This window comes from Tenrec ecaudatus, chromosome 9, assembly GCF_050624435.1.
Source record: "Tenrec ecaudatus isolate mTenEca1 chromosome 9, mTenEca1.hap1, whole genome shotgun sequence".
NCBI lineage: Eukaryota > Metazoa > Chordata > Mammalia > Afrosoricida > Tenrecidae > Tenrec > Tenrec ecaudatus.
Window position 1 is genome coordinate 128,999,694 of NC_134538.1, and position 16,356 is coordinate 129,016,049.

At 39.0% G+C, this 16,356-nt stretch overlaps 1 non-coding gene across 1 annotated transcript; it reads left to right on the forward strand.

The window, feature by feature from the left end:
- The first annotated feature begins 3,185 nt into the window (after window positions 1–3,185).
- On the forward strand, window positions 3,186–3,349 carry LOC142457521 (U1 spliceosomal RNA). Its single transcript, XR_012786243.1, has one exon. It is a non-coding gene; the product is annotated as a U1 spliceosomal RNA (small nuclear RNA).
- Window positions 3,350–16,356: the final 13,007 nt, after the last annotated feature.

The window sequence follows — 16,356 nt, forward strand, 5'->3', positions numbered from 1 at the left end:
GCACTGTCTCATGCCTAAGACCTGCAGAAATATGTGTTTTCCGGTAGTCTTAGGAGACTCCTGTGAAAGGGTCGTTTGACGCCCCCAAAGGGGTCTCGACCCACAGGTTGAGAACCACTGCTCTAGACTAGGTATCCCAGATGCACACTTCCAGCCTTCTACATTGTGAGAAAATAAGCACCTGCTTATTAAAGCCACCTATTTATTTGACTCTGTTACAGCAGCCCTGAGGAAGTCCAACATGTGGTTAGTTACTACCATCAGGGATTGAGTGGCTCTGAATTACACTACAGTGTCTACAATTAATTTTTTTTAAGGAAAGAAAATTCTGTTTTCTAGCTTTTGAGTTTAACATATGTGACTACTATCCATGCCTAGTCAGGAGTCTTCAACAGAGTCAACAGTAGGTTAAGTGTGAGGCTGCTAACCAATGGGGATGTCAAGTTAGTGAACTTTTGAAATCCAGTTTATAAGTTAGATGTTCATGAGTCAAAATGCCAACTCCTGCAATCGACTGCCATCTTCAGTAAGCAGCATGGATGTGAACCTCTCTTACCCCCTTTGGCCTCCCCATCGCCAAGAGTCAGGGTTCAGATATGCGTCCGCTCTTTGTCTTCCTGGCCTATTCTAAACTAACCCCACAGCACTCACTTCAATGCCGGCTTCTATACTTCCTTGAAACGGCCACACTGGACTCACAGATAATGTCCGAAATAAGGAGGTTTATTAGGGAAGTTAATAGTTTGCCACAAGTCGGGATCTATAAATAGTAAGGCTATCATGACTGGTCTAGAGAAACACCTCTCCTCTGTCAGATACCAAGTTTTTCTTTGGTCCGGAGCTTCTCAACCACATGTTCCCTTGCTCTTTAAATCTGCAAAAGTCCTCAAACTTTTTCAACAAGGGGCCAGTTCACTGTCCCTCAGACCTGTTGGAGGGCCGGACTATAGTTCAAACAAAAGCTATGAACAACTTCCTATGCACACTGCACATATCTTATTATGAAGTAAAAGAACAAACCATTAAAAACACCCAACAGGCCAGATAAATGTTCTCAGTGGGCCGTATGTGGCCCGTGGGTCGTAGTTTGAGGATGCCTGCTCCAGGGTCTAGGAAGCCAGGCAGACTCTCACTCCCTCACAGCTGATATCCTCTGACTGGATGAGAAGGTGGCATCCCCTCATCTCAGCTCTGCTTCGCCGAGTCTTTGTGCCAGTCTCCGGGGTATACAGTTTCCATGGCTCGATCCCTAGAGAGCGATCTTGGATAGGGTCTTCAGTGGCCTGGAATTTCTTTCTCTGTCCCAGATGACTCTTGTACTGATGATAGCTTTGATGGAGTGTAGTTTTTGTCTGTTAGCTGACTATACCCCCAAGAAAGATGAAGGTGACTTAAAAAATGAGGGTGTCTTAAGTCATCCTTCTAGTAAAGGACCTTAACGAAGCCGCCAAGGAAACGGAGGGCGTGGCATGGTTCATGTGCTCTACTAAGATCAGGACTTACCGCAGCTTTACCCTTTGTGACTTCTCTAAAATGGCATAATAACCACAGGCATAGAGATTAGAATTCTAATACATCCCATGAGGAATTGACCATAAGAATTGAAGACCATAGGAATTGACAGATTACCTCTCACAACCTGATCAACAAGGAGAAAATGACTACAGAACACGGAATAAGTCATGCTATTCCATATGATTGTATCTTGTATTAGAATGTGCTTTTACAAGATAGGCACTCCTATATATATCTTTTTTCTCATTTAATTATGTGTAAACATCGTGTTGACATTTACCTAAACTCTAGTACAGTGGACTTTTGTTTACCTCAGGGTTTTCTTTTACAGAAATTCTGTTGGAAGGAAAGTGTTCTGCCCTTCTAGAATTTTGAACGTATACCATTCTTCACTGGAAATGATCTCTGTCTTTTTCTTTGATTTGATTTTATACTGAGTACCACTTAATCACAAGTTTTCAAAGCTACTCCCTGGAATTTGATTGATTTTTGCCTCCTATTTTATCTTTCTCAAATGGAAATGCTAGAAAACATGGTAGGTTTGGTTACAAATCTGGAAGTATTAAAGCTCTCTCGGTTTCTGAACCCTACCAGATTCGTATGCAAATACTGATGACTTGAGCCGTGGAGAATGTAATCCTATTATAGTCTCACATTTATCAGCATGTTTAGAAATCCTGATTAGCCTTGCTAATCACCTAGCTTCTTCCTTAGATATTATTCCTAGCTCTGGTGGTTTCATAGCCTTTCATGTGAGAAAATATGATTTTGACTTCACCTACTTCTGAAGTTCTTTATGTATGTGTTTGTGTGTCAGAGAAAGACAATATTTTCCCTGAGATAATATTTTTTATTCTATTCAAAGGCTGACATCTTTTTAATAAAATATATAAGCAAAAATATTATAAATAGCCCACAAATTAAAACTTTTGTCCTGTTTGAAAACTAAATCCATCAAAAATAATTTTTGCAATATTTGATCTAATTTAATCCACTTATATTCCAAGTCACTCTATAAAATAGATTAACATTCCTGCGCTCAGCTGTTTTCCAATAGGCAAAGTATGTGAACTTTCCAGGTATGTGCAATTCCACTCAGTATTTTTTTCATGAGATGAGAAAAGAATATATATCAAAGCCTATAAAACATAAAAATATGAAACATTTATTTCTTAATTTGAATCTGATTTTCCAAATTTAAGTTCTGAACACAAATGCAGCTAATTATTCTTCCTGGTAACACATAAACATGGTTTATTATGTGCCAATAATTAATACATCATTATCAATAGGTCAGTCTTTAAGTAGCTACTCAAAAAGGGTATCTTTTTGTTCTATTCCTTTTGCTGTAAATTTCATCCTGCTAAGCTTAGCAGATAATTGAAAAGTACTTAATCTAACCTTGAGAATTAAGGTAAACCTGATCAAGTTATGTTATTTTCAATTGTCTCATATGAATGTGAAATTTGGGCATTGAATAAAGAAGATAGAAGAATTGATGCAACTGAATTATCGTGCTGGTAAAGAATATTGAAAGTACAATGGGACTGACCAGATCTAGCAAATTTGTCTTGGGAGAAATTCAACCAGAATTCTCTTTAGAGGCAAGAATGGTGAGACTTTATCTCATGTAGTTAACCTACCAAGTAATTGATAAAATAAGATGTATCATACTTACCCGGCAGGGGAGATACCATGATCAGGAAGGTGGTTTTCCCAGGGCGAGGCTTATCCGTTGCACTCCGGATGTGCTGACCCTTGCGATTTCCCCAAATGTGGGAAATTCGACTGCATAATTTGTGGGAGTGGGGGACTGTGTTCGCGCTCTCCCCTGGAAAAAAGAAAACAATGTATCTGCTACTATGATAAATATTCCCTCTATTATTTTCAATATTCCTTTGCCCTTATTGCAAGACATTATAGTGAGTAAAATAAAGCAGCCTGTGAGCGTTACGCCTTCAAGGAATAAAAGAAATTAATCTCCGGACAACAAAAACATAAAGCTGAAACATGTGTCTTTTTGTAAGTAAGACTTTAACTTCAACTAAGGACAAAAATGAATCTAACCTTGTGAACCTAAAGCACATTTTTTTCAGGTTTTTTATGGGTGTTTTGTTGTTATTGTTGAATTTTATAATTCTAAAGTAAACAACAACAAAAAGTCTCCTCCTTACTAAATATATTGAGATAAACTTAGCAAACATGAACATAAGGTTAATTTTGCTTTCTCATAAAAGGTGTATCATCTATGTTCAGTTTCTGATATTTGCACAGTTAAAATATTAAAATTAAATACAAAATGAAAAAGAGTCATTGTCAAATAGTTTATTCTAAAATATGTCTTTCATAGCTTAAAATGACACTCATTACAATAACAATGAGTAAAAGATATAACAACCTCTTTCTAAATTGTTGTTCTTATTATTCACTCCAAATACATCTTCTTTGTTAGTGATTTTTTGAAGACTTTTGTAAAAAATGAAAAATCTTGAATTTTGAAAGTAATAAAAGATAAGAATAGGTTTTTGAAGTGATCACCAGGATATTTCTATCTCCCTTTGTAAAAGTTTAAATAAAATTAAAGTCCTTCTGATAGCTTATAAACTCAAAACACAGAGGGCAGCTTTGGGAATATTGCAACATGACACACTTAGAGTGTTTTAAGACTGATATAAATTCCTATTCCATAATCATTAAAAGGGCTTAGACATCCTAAATCAGAGAGAAGGAATGTAATTAATAAAGATTCTTAAATGTAACATCGCTGAGGATCATATACTGTGGCACTTTAAGGGTGACTGCAAAAGCATTGACATTCTTCCCATCCAGGGTTAGATTTTACTCCCTTTCCTGTTTTAGCACATAAAGGAGATGAGAAATGACAGCATGCCAGTTCTAGGTTTAGACTTTCACTGGACCAGCAGCTCCACGTTGGTCTCTTAGAACTCCAAGCTGCTATGCAAAAGTAGAATGATCCTGCCAGAGAGCCTACATGGAATGTCCTGAGACTAAAGAGAGAGACATGGAAGAGATGCTGAGACTTCACCGAGAAGGAGAGTGGCATAGCCAAGCCAAACATTCCATTAGCTACACAAGGAAGCAAAGATAATACAAAGAAAGTGCCTTTTATCTCAGTCCGTTCCACCCAGCAACATACTATTGTGGTGAATGCTCTGGGCAATGAGTGAAACATCCATCCAAATCCTGCTCAAAATCCTGACTTACATAAACATCAGATATAATAGCGTGGGGGTTGCTTAGAGTGCTAACGTTCATACTAACTGATCATGCTGTGATTTAAAAGTGTTTGCCTCATGGAAGTCCACCACTCATTCTCAGTGCCATCAAGGCAATTCTGACCCCCCCCCCAACAACCCTATAGGACAGTGGAGAATTGCCCCCATATAGGCCTTTGAGTATGTAAATCTTTACTGGAGTACAGAGATTCCTCTTTCTCCAACTAGTGTCTGGGAGTTTCAAACAGTTTTGCTAGTCAAGTGTCTTTCTGTTAGGAACCCAAGCTGTAACCCACTTTGCCACTGTAGAAGAAATCCTTGATCTTGCAAAATTTTATCATAGGGTCTCCCGCTTTGTATCATCATAGCCATACATTCCTTTTGTTTTCAAACATTTGCATTCCAATGACCAGTTTATCAATACTTGTGATTGCATGCTTGATCAATTTTAGACTGAAGGAGATGATGGAATTTCTAAATTTCTTCATCATCGACTTTAGTAATTGGTGCATACATTTGAATAGTCGTTGTATAACTATACTTCCTTGTAAGAGGATAAGTATTATCCTATCACATACAACATTGTTTTGCAAGACATCTTGAAATGTTCTTTTTGATGATGTAGTAAACTCCATTCCTCTTAAATTTACCATTTGGGACATAGTAAACCATATAATTGTTAGATTCAAAGTTGTTAATACCAGTAGATTTCAGTTCGTTCATGCCTAAGACTGTGTATTCCTTTCCAGTTTTAACAACTCTCTTGGTTCAGGTAGACTAGAGAAACAATTTCATAGACACTCATATGTGTATAAGAAAGAGATTTATATATAAGAGCAGTTGAATATTGAGAAAACATCCCAGCCCAGTCCAGATCAAGTCCATAAATCTGATATGAACCCATACGTCCGGTGCTAATCTATAAATTCCTCTTCAGACTCACACAACACATGCAATGACACCAAATGCAGGAAGATTACAGGCCAGTGACTGGAAGGCCTTGTGGATCCAATGGTGCTATAAGCATCTTAACACTCACATGGCTCTGGCTGCCATCATCCAGTCTCCATGTGGCTTGTCAACAGAGACTGAGTCTGTGTCCTGCATCCAGTGAGCTATTTATCTCCCTAGTGCCTCCATATTAGGTCATCAAACTATGACCTGGTCGAGAGACTAAATCCACCCCTTCACTCATAATCCTCTCAAATTGAGAACCAATTATATAACATAGGTAGTTAGTTTATTATGCCAGTCTGGCCAATAAACGCATGTGGGGTTAATTGAAGAGCGGAGAGGGATAAATGGCTCAGTGACCCTTGCCTTTCGAGCTCTTGGGTCTCTTGCTTTCTGGAGGTTGGACCAGGGTGCAGCTGCCTTAGCCAGTTGCCTGCTTCAGCTGGCAAGGCTCACTTCCTGCAAGACATCCCTGAGGAGAAGCCACATGGACCTACCCTAATGCAACCCTGGGTGCTGGAGCAGCTATATGGAGACCGCTGCCAGTGCTGATATATTTATACACTCACTGATTCAGCTTTCCTCCTGCAGTCGGCATCATTGCATCTGTTTTGTGAGATTGGGGAGGACTTTGTGGATTGGTGTTGGACAAATGGGTTAGTAGGTTAATATTGAACTTGTGGGCTTGGGCAGCACTGGATGGGATGTTTTCTTGATGCTCACTTAACCTTTTTAAGTTTTGTATAAAATTCTCTCTTATACATGAGTTTCTGTGAATTTATTTCTCTAAAGTACTCAGACTAACACAATAACTACAACAACCTCCAATATTCTGAGACCAATGGTCCAATAATTAATGGATGTTGCAGATGGTGTTTCTCATTTTGAGTAGTGCCCTATCAGTAAATAAACACGCCCAAATCTTTTCTCCATCCACTTCACTTTGGTCAATTCTGCTTTGAGGAGGCAGCTCTTTGTCAGCCAAGTGCTCTCCATCCAAAGGAGCTCATCTTCTGGCGTAGTGTTACATAGTGTTCCTCAGACATTCATAAGGTTTCCACGGGCTCATTGATCAAAACGGAACTTTTTTTTCTTTTTCTCTGTTTTTAAAATCATTTTATTGGGTGCTAATGCAGCTCTTATCACAAACCATCCATCCATTTATTGTGTCAAGCACATTTGTACATTTGTTGCCATCATCATTTTCAAAACATTTTCTTTCTACTTGAGCCCTTGCTATCAGCTTCTCAGTTCTCGCCTCCCTCCCCACCTTCATACCCTCATGAATTATTTGATAATTTATAAATTATTATTATTTTTTCATGTCTTACACTGGCTGATATGTCCCTTCACCCACTTTTCTGTTATACATCCCCCGGGGAAGGGGTTATATTTAGATCATTGTAATCAGTTCCCTTTTTCTCCCCCCACCTTCCCCTTCCCCTCCTGGTTTGGCTACTCTCAATATTGGTCCCAAGGGGTTTATCTGTCCTGGATTCCAGCTCTTATCTGTCCTTGTGTACATACTCTGGTCTACCTGGATTTGTAAGATAGAATTGGGGTCATGATAGTGGGGAGAAGGAAGCATTAAATCACTAGAGGAAAGTTGTATGTTTCATCATTGCTATCCTGCACCCTGACTGGCGTGTCTGCTCCCAGTGACCCTTCTGTAAGGAGATGTCCTATTGCCTACAGATGGGCTTTGGGTCTCCAATCTGCACTCCCCTTTATTAATAATGATGAATTTTTTTGTTCTGGGTCTTTGATGCCTGATACCTGGTCCCTTCAACACCTCATGATCACACAGGCTGATGTACTTCTTCCATCTGGGCTTTTTTGCTTCTCAGCCTAATGGCCACTTGTTTACCTTCAAGCCTTTAATACCCCAGATGTTATATCTTTTTATATCCTGGCACCATCAACTTTCTTCACCACAGTTGCTTACGTACCCACTTTGTCTTCAGTGATTGTGACGGGAAGATAAGTGTCATGGAATAGCAGGTTATGAGAACAAAGTGTTCTCGTGTTGAGGGAATACTTGAGTACAGGCCCAATGTCCTCCTGATACCGCAATACTAACCCAAAAATTTATGCACATAGATCTATTTCCCCATCATCATATATAAATATATTTGCATATGTACATGCCTGTATTTAGACCTCTATCAATGCCCTTTGCCTCCTAGTTCTTTCCTCTATTTCCTTTAACTTTCCTCTTGGTGGTGCCATTTTTTCCCCTTCTTCCTAGTTTGTTATTGGTTTTGAAACTCTGCTGAAACTTGTTTACCTGGGTGACCTGTTGGTATTGGAAATACCAGTGGCATAGTCTCCAGTATCACAGCAATGCGCAAGTCACCACAGCATGACAACTGACAGACCAGTCTGGTTATGGAACTAGCCTGAGGTAAGTATCATGAGAGGACACAAGAAGGCAGAAAAGCTATGGAGCTTGCTTGCATTTAAAGAATAGTATACTGTCTGTCGAACAATGATGTGAAAGGTTTACTCTGCCACTTATTAAGTTGAAAACTTTACCCACATTTCTGTACCATGGGTCTTAATTCATTTATCTATAAAAATAAATTGGGATTAGATTGTCACTCCAAAAGGTACCTACCCACTCTATTGGAAAGTTGTCCTGTCCTTAAGTTGAAAACATTTTATCATTTTGTAATATGATTGCGTAGGACCAAACACAGGAGATTCTAGAACAAACAACTTTCCTCCATACTAGTAAGTATTCAAACAGTTCTTGGATCTTATAAATATTTTATCTTCCTAAAATTGTCCCTGACAATTGCCCAGTGAGTACCGCTCTATCCAGGCAGAGAGAGAGTGAAGACGTAGTGCTTGATCGCCAGGTGTCAAATCGTCAAGTAATAGTTGTAGCTTGGAGAATTCTTATCCATATATTATTTATCACAAAGGCTATATCTTCTATGCTTTCTGTGAGGAATTAATACAAAGATAACTTGTATTTATCAGATAAGTTCATGTCTTCTCTGTAATCGCATGCTTTCAGCTAGTTTGTTTCTCATGAAACTTAAAAAATAATGCCAGAGGAAAGTTAATACAGGCTGTAAACCTTAGACACTTTCTAATTGGAATCCCTTAGAATGTAAATTTTGAAGGATATTCTTGTTATTTTATGTGGACTTTCTTTTTAAATTCAGCTGAGTCTATTAAATTGTAGCTTCCACAGTCACATTTTCTGTCTTCTTGCCCTCATTTAAGGTGACACGGTGATCAAAGGTGGCAAAGCAGGAAATTATGTTCAGCTGTAAAAACATCACATATGATTTCAAAGTCTTCCCACAGTTGGAGAATGTCCTGATTACCTGGACCCACCATGGGAATTAAAATGCAGTGTGCCCGACATTACGGCATGTTTTAACAAGAGCACAATTATATTCCTACCCTGTTCCAATATAGAGTGGCCTAGTCAGAATTGTTAGACAAGTCCATGGAGGATCGAAACTGTCACCAAGCATCAGCTCACATGGGAGAGTAAAAGAAAGCCACGATTCTTCCTTTATGAATATCACTAATTGTATTTTCCTTAAAAATAGGTGCTGTTGTGCCTGGAGCAAGCCCCGAGAATGTGAGGAAATCAGTCTATTTTCCAATTATTCGGTAAAATCTATTACTCTAGATAATAACAGCTGTGAGCTATTTGCTCCTTCTCCATCCAAACAGAAAATGCTCCTAGGACATATGCAGCAAATATGACAATCATGGAAAATAAGACATTTTGAAAATATGTCTGTAAAATTACCAGCAGTAATTTTATAAAGAAAAGAAAATGTCCTTAGAGGATTTTGATTTTACTGAAAAATATTGGTTGAATTTCTATTTCAAACCAGAAATGGTTCCCGGTCCTGGGTACAAAACATGCTTAAACACAACTCTTGACGTCAAGGAACTCACAGGACACTCAGCAAGGAGACAGACAAACAAATTTCATCCCTTCATCAGGAGAAAAAAAATACATATGAAAAGTAAATAATTATAAGAAAAGTAATCGTTCCATAATACACGTCCTAACACCAATTCTAGAAATGTTAAATCTGCAAAAAAATACCTTTTTGTAAAAATGATTTTCAAAAAATGTAACTTCTAGAATGAAGAATCGCATTCACCTGTTTGCAATAGTTTCTGATTAATATTTCCTTCTAAATCAGGAACAATTGAATTTCACTAAACATGTTTGACACTGTCTACCCCAAAACCAAAAAAAACATTTTGCTTTTTCTAATTTGGCTCTAATTTTACTAACAGTTGGAGTTTGTTCCCAAAGAAAATTAGAATACAGCCATGGTTCTAATATAACAACAAGACATACAGGAGTAGACAGAGCAAAAAAAAAAAAGTGGCTGCTAAGATGTCTTAGGAGTTCAGTAAGAGAGAGGAGGTGGTTTGGAGATGCGGGTCTGAACTTCTATTTTACTTTATGAGAGTAACTCGGCAATTAAAGTATGAAATATTGAACATTAACGAAAGGCTTACTTAGAGAAATTATTCTGGTAACTAAAATATTTTATGGATTTCATTTATTTTACTTATTTCAGTTTTAGTACCATAAGTAGACATTTTCATTTCTATGGTAACCAACCGTAGTGTAAGCTGCCTGCTACAGACATGACCAAAACATTTAACTTGTTTTGATTTCTCTGAATTTTGTCTGTCGCTAGGAGGATCTAATTTAGGATCTAAATTATTCCCAAGTGCTGCCATTTTTCTCTTCATTGAATTCTCTCATCCTGTAATCTTCTAACCATTGAATTCTGTCATCCTATAATCCTATACATTAAAATATGTGCTAACTTAACCCCTCTCTTGGCCCTTGTCTCTCGCTTAACAAACTCCACTTAGAAGAAACCAACAAATTAGAAAACAGAGCAAAGTATGTGGGAACAATACAATCTTGTGAAAGTGGGTTAATATGGTCCATGTCCTCAGGAAATGGATAGCTCATGAAGGAAGTCATAAACACATGGGCAAATGAATTATGTGGGTTTTAGTTAAAGAACTTTGGGAAAACAGTTATTCTTTGGGAAAATGCAAGTGGAAAGTAAAGGAAGAGCAAACTGTTTGGAATCTCCTCTTTTAAGGAAAATAGAAACAACCCGTCCTTAGCACTTATCTTCTATCTCCTCTTTTAAGGAAAATAGAAAAACCCGTCCTTAGCACTTATTTTTTAACAATTTATTGGGGCTGATACAATTCTTTTCACAGTTCATACATATACATACATCAATTGTATAAAGCACATCTGTACAGTCTTTGCCCTAATCATTTTTTTCTCTTTTCTTCTTTTACATTTTATTAGGGACTCAAACAACTCTTACCACAATCCATACATATACATACATCAATTGTATAAAGCACATCCATACATTCCCTGCCCCAATCACTCTCAAGGCATTTGCTCTCCACTTAAGCCCCTTGCATCAGGTCCTCTTTTTTCCCCCCCTCCCTCCCCGTTCCCCCCTCCCTCATATGCCCTTGGTAATTTATACATCGTTATTTTGTCATATCTTGCCCTATCTGGAGTCTCCCTTCCCCCCTTCTCTGCTGTCCCTCTCCCAGGGAAGAGGTCACATGTGGATCCTTGTAATCAGTTCCCCCTTTCCAACCCACTCACCCTCCACTCTCCCAGCATCGTCCCTCACACCCTTGGTCCTGAAGGTATCATCCACCCTGGATTCCCTGTACCTCCAACCCTCATATGTACCAGTGTACAGCCTCTGTCCTATCCAGCCCTGCAAGGTAGAATTCGGATCATGGTAGTTGGGGGGAGGAAGCATCCAGGATCTGGGGGAAAGCTGTGTTCTTCATCGATACTACCTCACACCCTAATTAACCCATCTCCTCTCCTAAACCCCTCTATGAGGGGATCTCCATTGGCCGACACTTGGGCCTTGGATCTCCACTCTGCACTTCCCCCTTCATTTAATATGATATATATATACATATATACATATACATATATACATATACACATATATACACATACATACACACACATAAAAGCTACTGTATACAAACATTTTAGGGGTGAAGACGGTGTAGTATGGAAGAGACCAGACCAAAACCAGGGATGTACATGGTAGACAATGGTGGAGGAGGTGGGGAAAGGAAAACAAAAGGACGAATACAAGGAAGAAAAGGGTAGTGGGGTCATGGGGCATTAATCCACCCAAGGGGAGGGTATTGTTTATATCTCCACAGGGAAAGTGGGACCAGACCTCTATCTCCTCTTTTAAGGAAAATAGAAACAACCCGTCCTTAGCACTTATCTTCTATGTTTTCTTTTGCGTTCATGTAAAATTTGTTCTACTAGGGGAAAATGAAAGTTAAATCAACAGAATGAATATTTCACTTCTAAGAGTATAGTTTCAGGGATCAGTAAGCCAATTAAAGTGAGTTTTCAATTATGATATAACAGACCAATTTGAATACATAAAGGGAGAAACCATGCAGTGCTGGACAACCTAGGGTTGTTCTAGTACATTCTTGTGCTTTAAAATGTCGTTCAGAGATAAATTCAGACTTGAGGCCTTTTCCCCTCTGTTTTCCCCTACCTAGTGCCCCCACACCTGAAGACGGAATAAAGCCAGGATCCATTCCCAAGAGGACACACTGGTTGGAATCCATTGCAAATTGACCTCCCTTATCACTAGAACAAATTCTGATGCTAAATCAAAAGTACATAATATATAAAGTGGCAACTTTTGATGGTACATAAAACTAATGGTATTATTTTTTATGTACTTTTGCCATTTTCTCTGATTAAGAAACCAGGCACCATTTTATTGCGTTTGTAGCTTGTGCTTTTACTAAATCAACACAAATATTATTTCTATGATGTGAGTATCTAAGATGTCCTCTTCTCAAACACAGAAACTTAGTGTTTTAGTCAAGACACTGTCAGCCGAAGTGACAATCACAATAATTTATAAAAGAAATTATACACACGAGGCTAAGAGAAGAAGTATTAATACAAAACCAAAGAAACCTTTATCCAAATGTGAAGGTAGGGTTTCTTGATATACATCTTCCATCCAGGTGTAGATACCTCTGAATTCAGTGTTTCTGTCTCTAACCTTTCCTCAAAGACTTCTAAACTCTGCAATTGACATCATGTCAAAAAGGCTGCTTGGGCATCCTCAGAGGACTCAAGCCCTGCTCCTTTGAATTTTAGGAACAAAAAGAAGTGTAAAGGGTCAAGATCAGGGCTGTAAAGTAGAGGAGGTAAGGTTTCCCAATGAAATTCCTGTGGGTCATTCCTTGCTAACCTGAAGACAGCGTATGTGCATTTGTGTTGAGGGGAAAAAATCCTAGGTTCAATATTCCTGGCCTTTAAACCAATGTGGTTTTCAAGCTTCTTAAACTGCATTAATAAATTCCCATGATTCCCTTGTGCTTTTTGAGAAATCCTACTGGATTACTCTGTTGAAATCCCAAGTCACCTTTATCTTCTGAGCTGACCCCTCTGCTTTGAAGCTCACTGGCCTGGAGATGTCTTCCCCAGCCACTATTAGATTCTTTTTTTGAAGACACCCTAATGAGAGTAAGACAAATGTATTCCTGAGAGAACTTGTCTGCAGCCATCCACCGATCATGGAGACATGTTTAAACAGCTTTTGCTGGAATGAGTCAGTACATTTAGACTTACCCTTATACGTTAATGGCTACTAATTTTAAAAAGTATGTTTGCAGGTTTGTTTAAGTGTAAAAGAAGCACAGCGTGGAAATGATACCATCAGGACTATGAGAGGTACCCAAATAAAACCCAGATTTTTTCCCCAAACCTATGTACTTCAAGTTTTTTTTACAAAACAGCCTTATTGCCTTCAACGTACTCTCTATTACACTTAATACATTGGTCAAATGTGGGATTCCATTCTTGGACACATTTTTCAAACTCATCTGTTTGGATGGCTGACATGACCTCCCTCGTTTTTTCCTTCATCTCTTATACCTCATTATATCGCTGTCCTTTCATGTCCCTCTTCATTCTCAAAAACAAAGAACAGAGCAAGGTCAGGTGAGGAAGGTGCATGGGGCAAGAGAGGCATGCTGGGTTTTTTTGTTGGTGTTGTTGTTTTTGGCCAAAGACTTGCACAAGGAAATGGCTGCATGAGCAGGTAAATTGTGGTGGTGGCAAAACCATGTCCCTTTTTTCCACAAAACTGGCCTTTTTTGTTGCACACTGTTATGCTATCTTTTCCAGAACCTCTAAACAGAAAGCTTGATTTAACCGCTGACCTGGTGGAAATTACTCCAAATGTACTATGGCTCAACATTTTTATCTCGTCTGAAATTTGATATTCAGAATGTTTGTTATTAATCAACATTTCACCTTTTTTTGAAGGAGAAAACCACTCATACACTTACATTTTTGCCACAACACTGCCCTTGTAAGGGCACAACATCACCACAGATTCTGTGGCATTTTACCCGAGCAGGGAACAAAACTTCACAGCCATGCACTGTTCTTTTAAATTGGCCATCACAAAAAACGAAGTTCAAGCGAAACTGCTTTTACAAAAAAATTCACTATGACCAGAGAACCTTCCCAGGTGACACCACTGGGTGCGCTAACTCAAAGCAACTTGCTAAATGCTCACTAGCGTGAAAAATGTGTACTATGAAAACTCCACCCAGTGTAGCTTTTATCCCTTTTTTGGCAGGGGGATGGGCATGGGCATTCCCTCATATGTTTCTATTTTTCTCCCCCTTTATTTCTGCTTTCTTGTTTTTTCTTTATTTCAGGTCATATTTCACAGACACTGACTAGAATGCTCTTTACTATCAAGGCATATCAGGAGCATAGTGACTTTAGCCCAGCTTTCATAGGAGCTCCCCAAATGGACATTGACAGCTCTACTTTCCTTATATACTGACCACTGTACCAAGCACTGAACTCATCAATAGTGGAATTTGCAATTGGCCCACCCAAGGCTGGTGGATTAGAAACCATATCATTGACAACCTCCTCAGATGGGTCAGTGTAGTTTGGACAGCAAAATAGTGATCTCATATTAGGAGTGGAGAGAGATGGTAACCAGGTAAATTTAGCAGTTCAAAACCAACTGTAAGATGACCCTGTCGGCTCCCATAAAGATTTACAGTCTCAGAAATCCAGAGGAGAAATTTTCTTTGCCATATAGCACTGGTTCTGCTGGATAGCACTAGTTCTGCCGTACAGCACTGGTTCTGCCGTACAGCAGTGGTTCTGCCGTACAGCACTGGTTCTGCCGTATAGCAGTGGTTCTGCCATATAGCAGTGGTTCTGCCATATAGCAGTGGTTCTGCCGTATAGCAGTGGTTCTGCCGTATAGCAGTGGTTCTGCCGTACAGCAGTGGTTCTGCTGCATAGCAGTGGTTCTCAACCTTCCTAATGCAGTGACCCTTTCATACAGCTCCTCATGTTGTGGTGAACTCCCCCCTCCAACCATAAATTTATTGTCCTTGCTACTTCATCACTGTCATTTTGCTACTGTTATGGATTGGGCAACCCCTGTGAAAGAGTCGTTTGACCCCCAAAGGGGTTGTGACTCTGTGTAGGCTTGCTATTAGTCAGAATCACTTTGATATTATTGCATTTGGTTTTGCATTTATAATAGTCCTTTAAGGGACATATTGTTCTTCAGTACCTCTTAGCATGCCACCATTAGTGTCTGCAATGGAAAGAATGCAGCATCTAAAAGAACCTTGAAATAGCAGCATCTATCACTGAGCATGCGAGAGAAAGCAGGGTCTTTGCACTCCCATAAGGACCTACAATCTCAGAAACCCACAGGGACAGTTCTGCCTGGTCCAATAGGGTCCCTATGATTTAGCATTGACTCAGTGGTAGTGAAAAATCAATGCGTATAAAGATCCTCGGTGGTACAATTGGTAAAACTTTGGACTGTGAACGGGAAAGCTGGTCGTTTGACCACGATGGCCTGTACACGGGAGAAAGCTGAAGCAGTCTGCTTCACTAACGATTGATAGCCTCAGAAATGCCAGGGAGTTAGTTCTATGCTGCCCTCCAGGTTCCCTCTGAGTTGGGATCAGCTCAACAGCAAGGGAGTAAATGAGCATGCATATTATATTTTTCTTGAAAAGTAAAATATGCTTTATGAGGAGTGTGTTTAGCACTAAGATTTCAAAGAATTAACTCTGGAGACACTTAACTTTCATTTAGTGCAAATGGTGTTCTTGACTCAGATTAATTTTGTGTTTTCCCTGATTGAAAGCAATCGAAGGGAACCAATAAAACTGCAAAGTAGTCTTACTTTAATAATGTCAAAAGCATGCCTCGTACCTGAATGTCCTCCTTCATCCTTCTCAACAAGAAGTTGCTAAGTTGCACTTTGCTGAATTTGAAGATATCACATGACAGTGTAATCAACTCATCCCCTTCCTTTGCCAAGAAACCATCAGGAAGTGTGTCTTTTTCATTGAAAATGTGTCCCCGATCCAATTTTCAACTGTTACCCAGTGGGGAAAGCATTCATTCCAAAGGGGAACAAAATTTGAGCACTGTTCTTTTTTGCCAACACAAAGAATGGATTTTCATTTTATTTTTAATGAGTGAATTTTCTTAAGGTTTTGGAGTGATTGGCAATTCTATTTTGCTATTTCCATGTATTCTGCT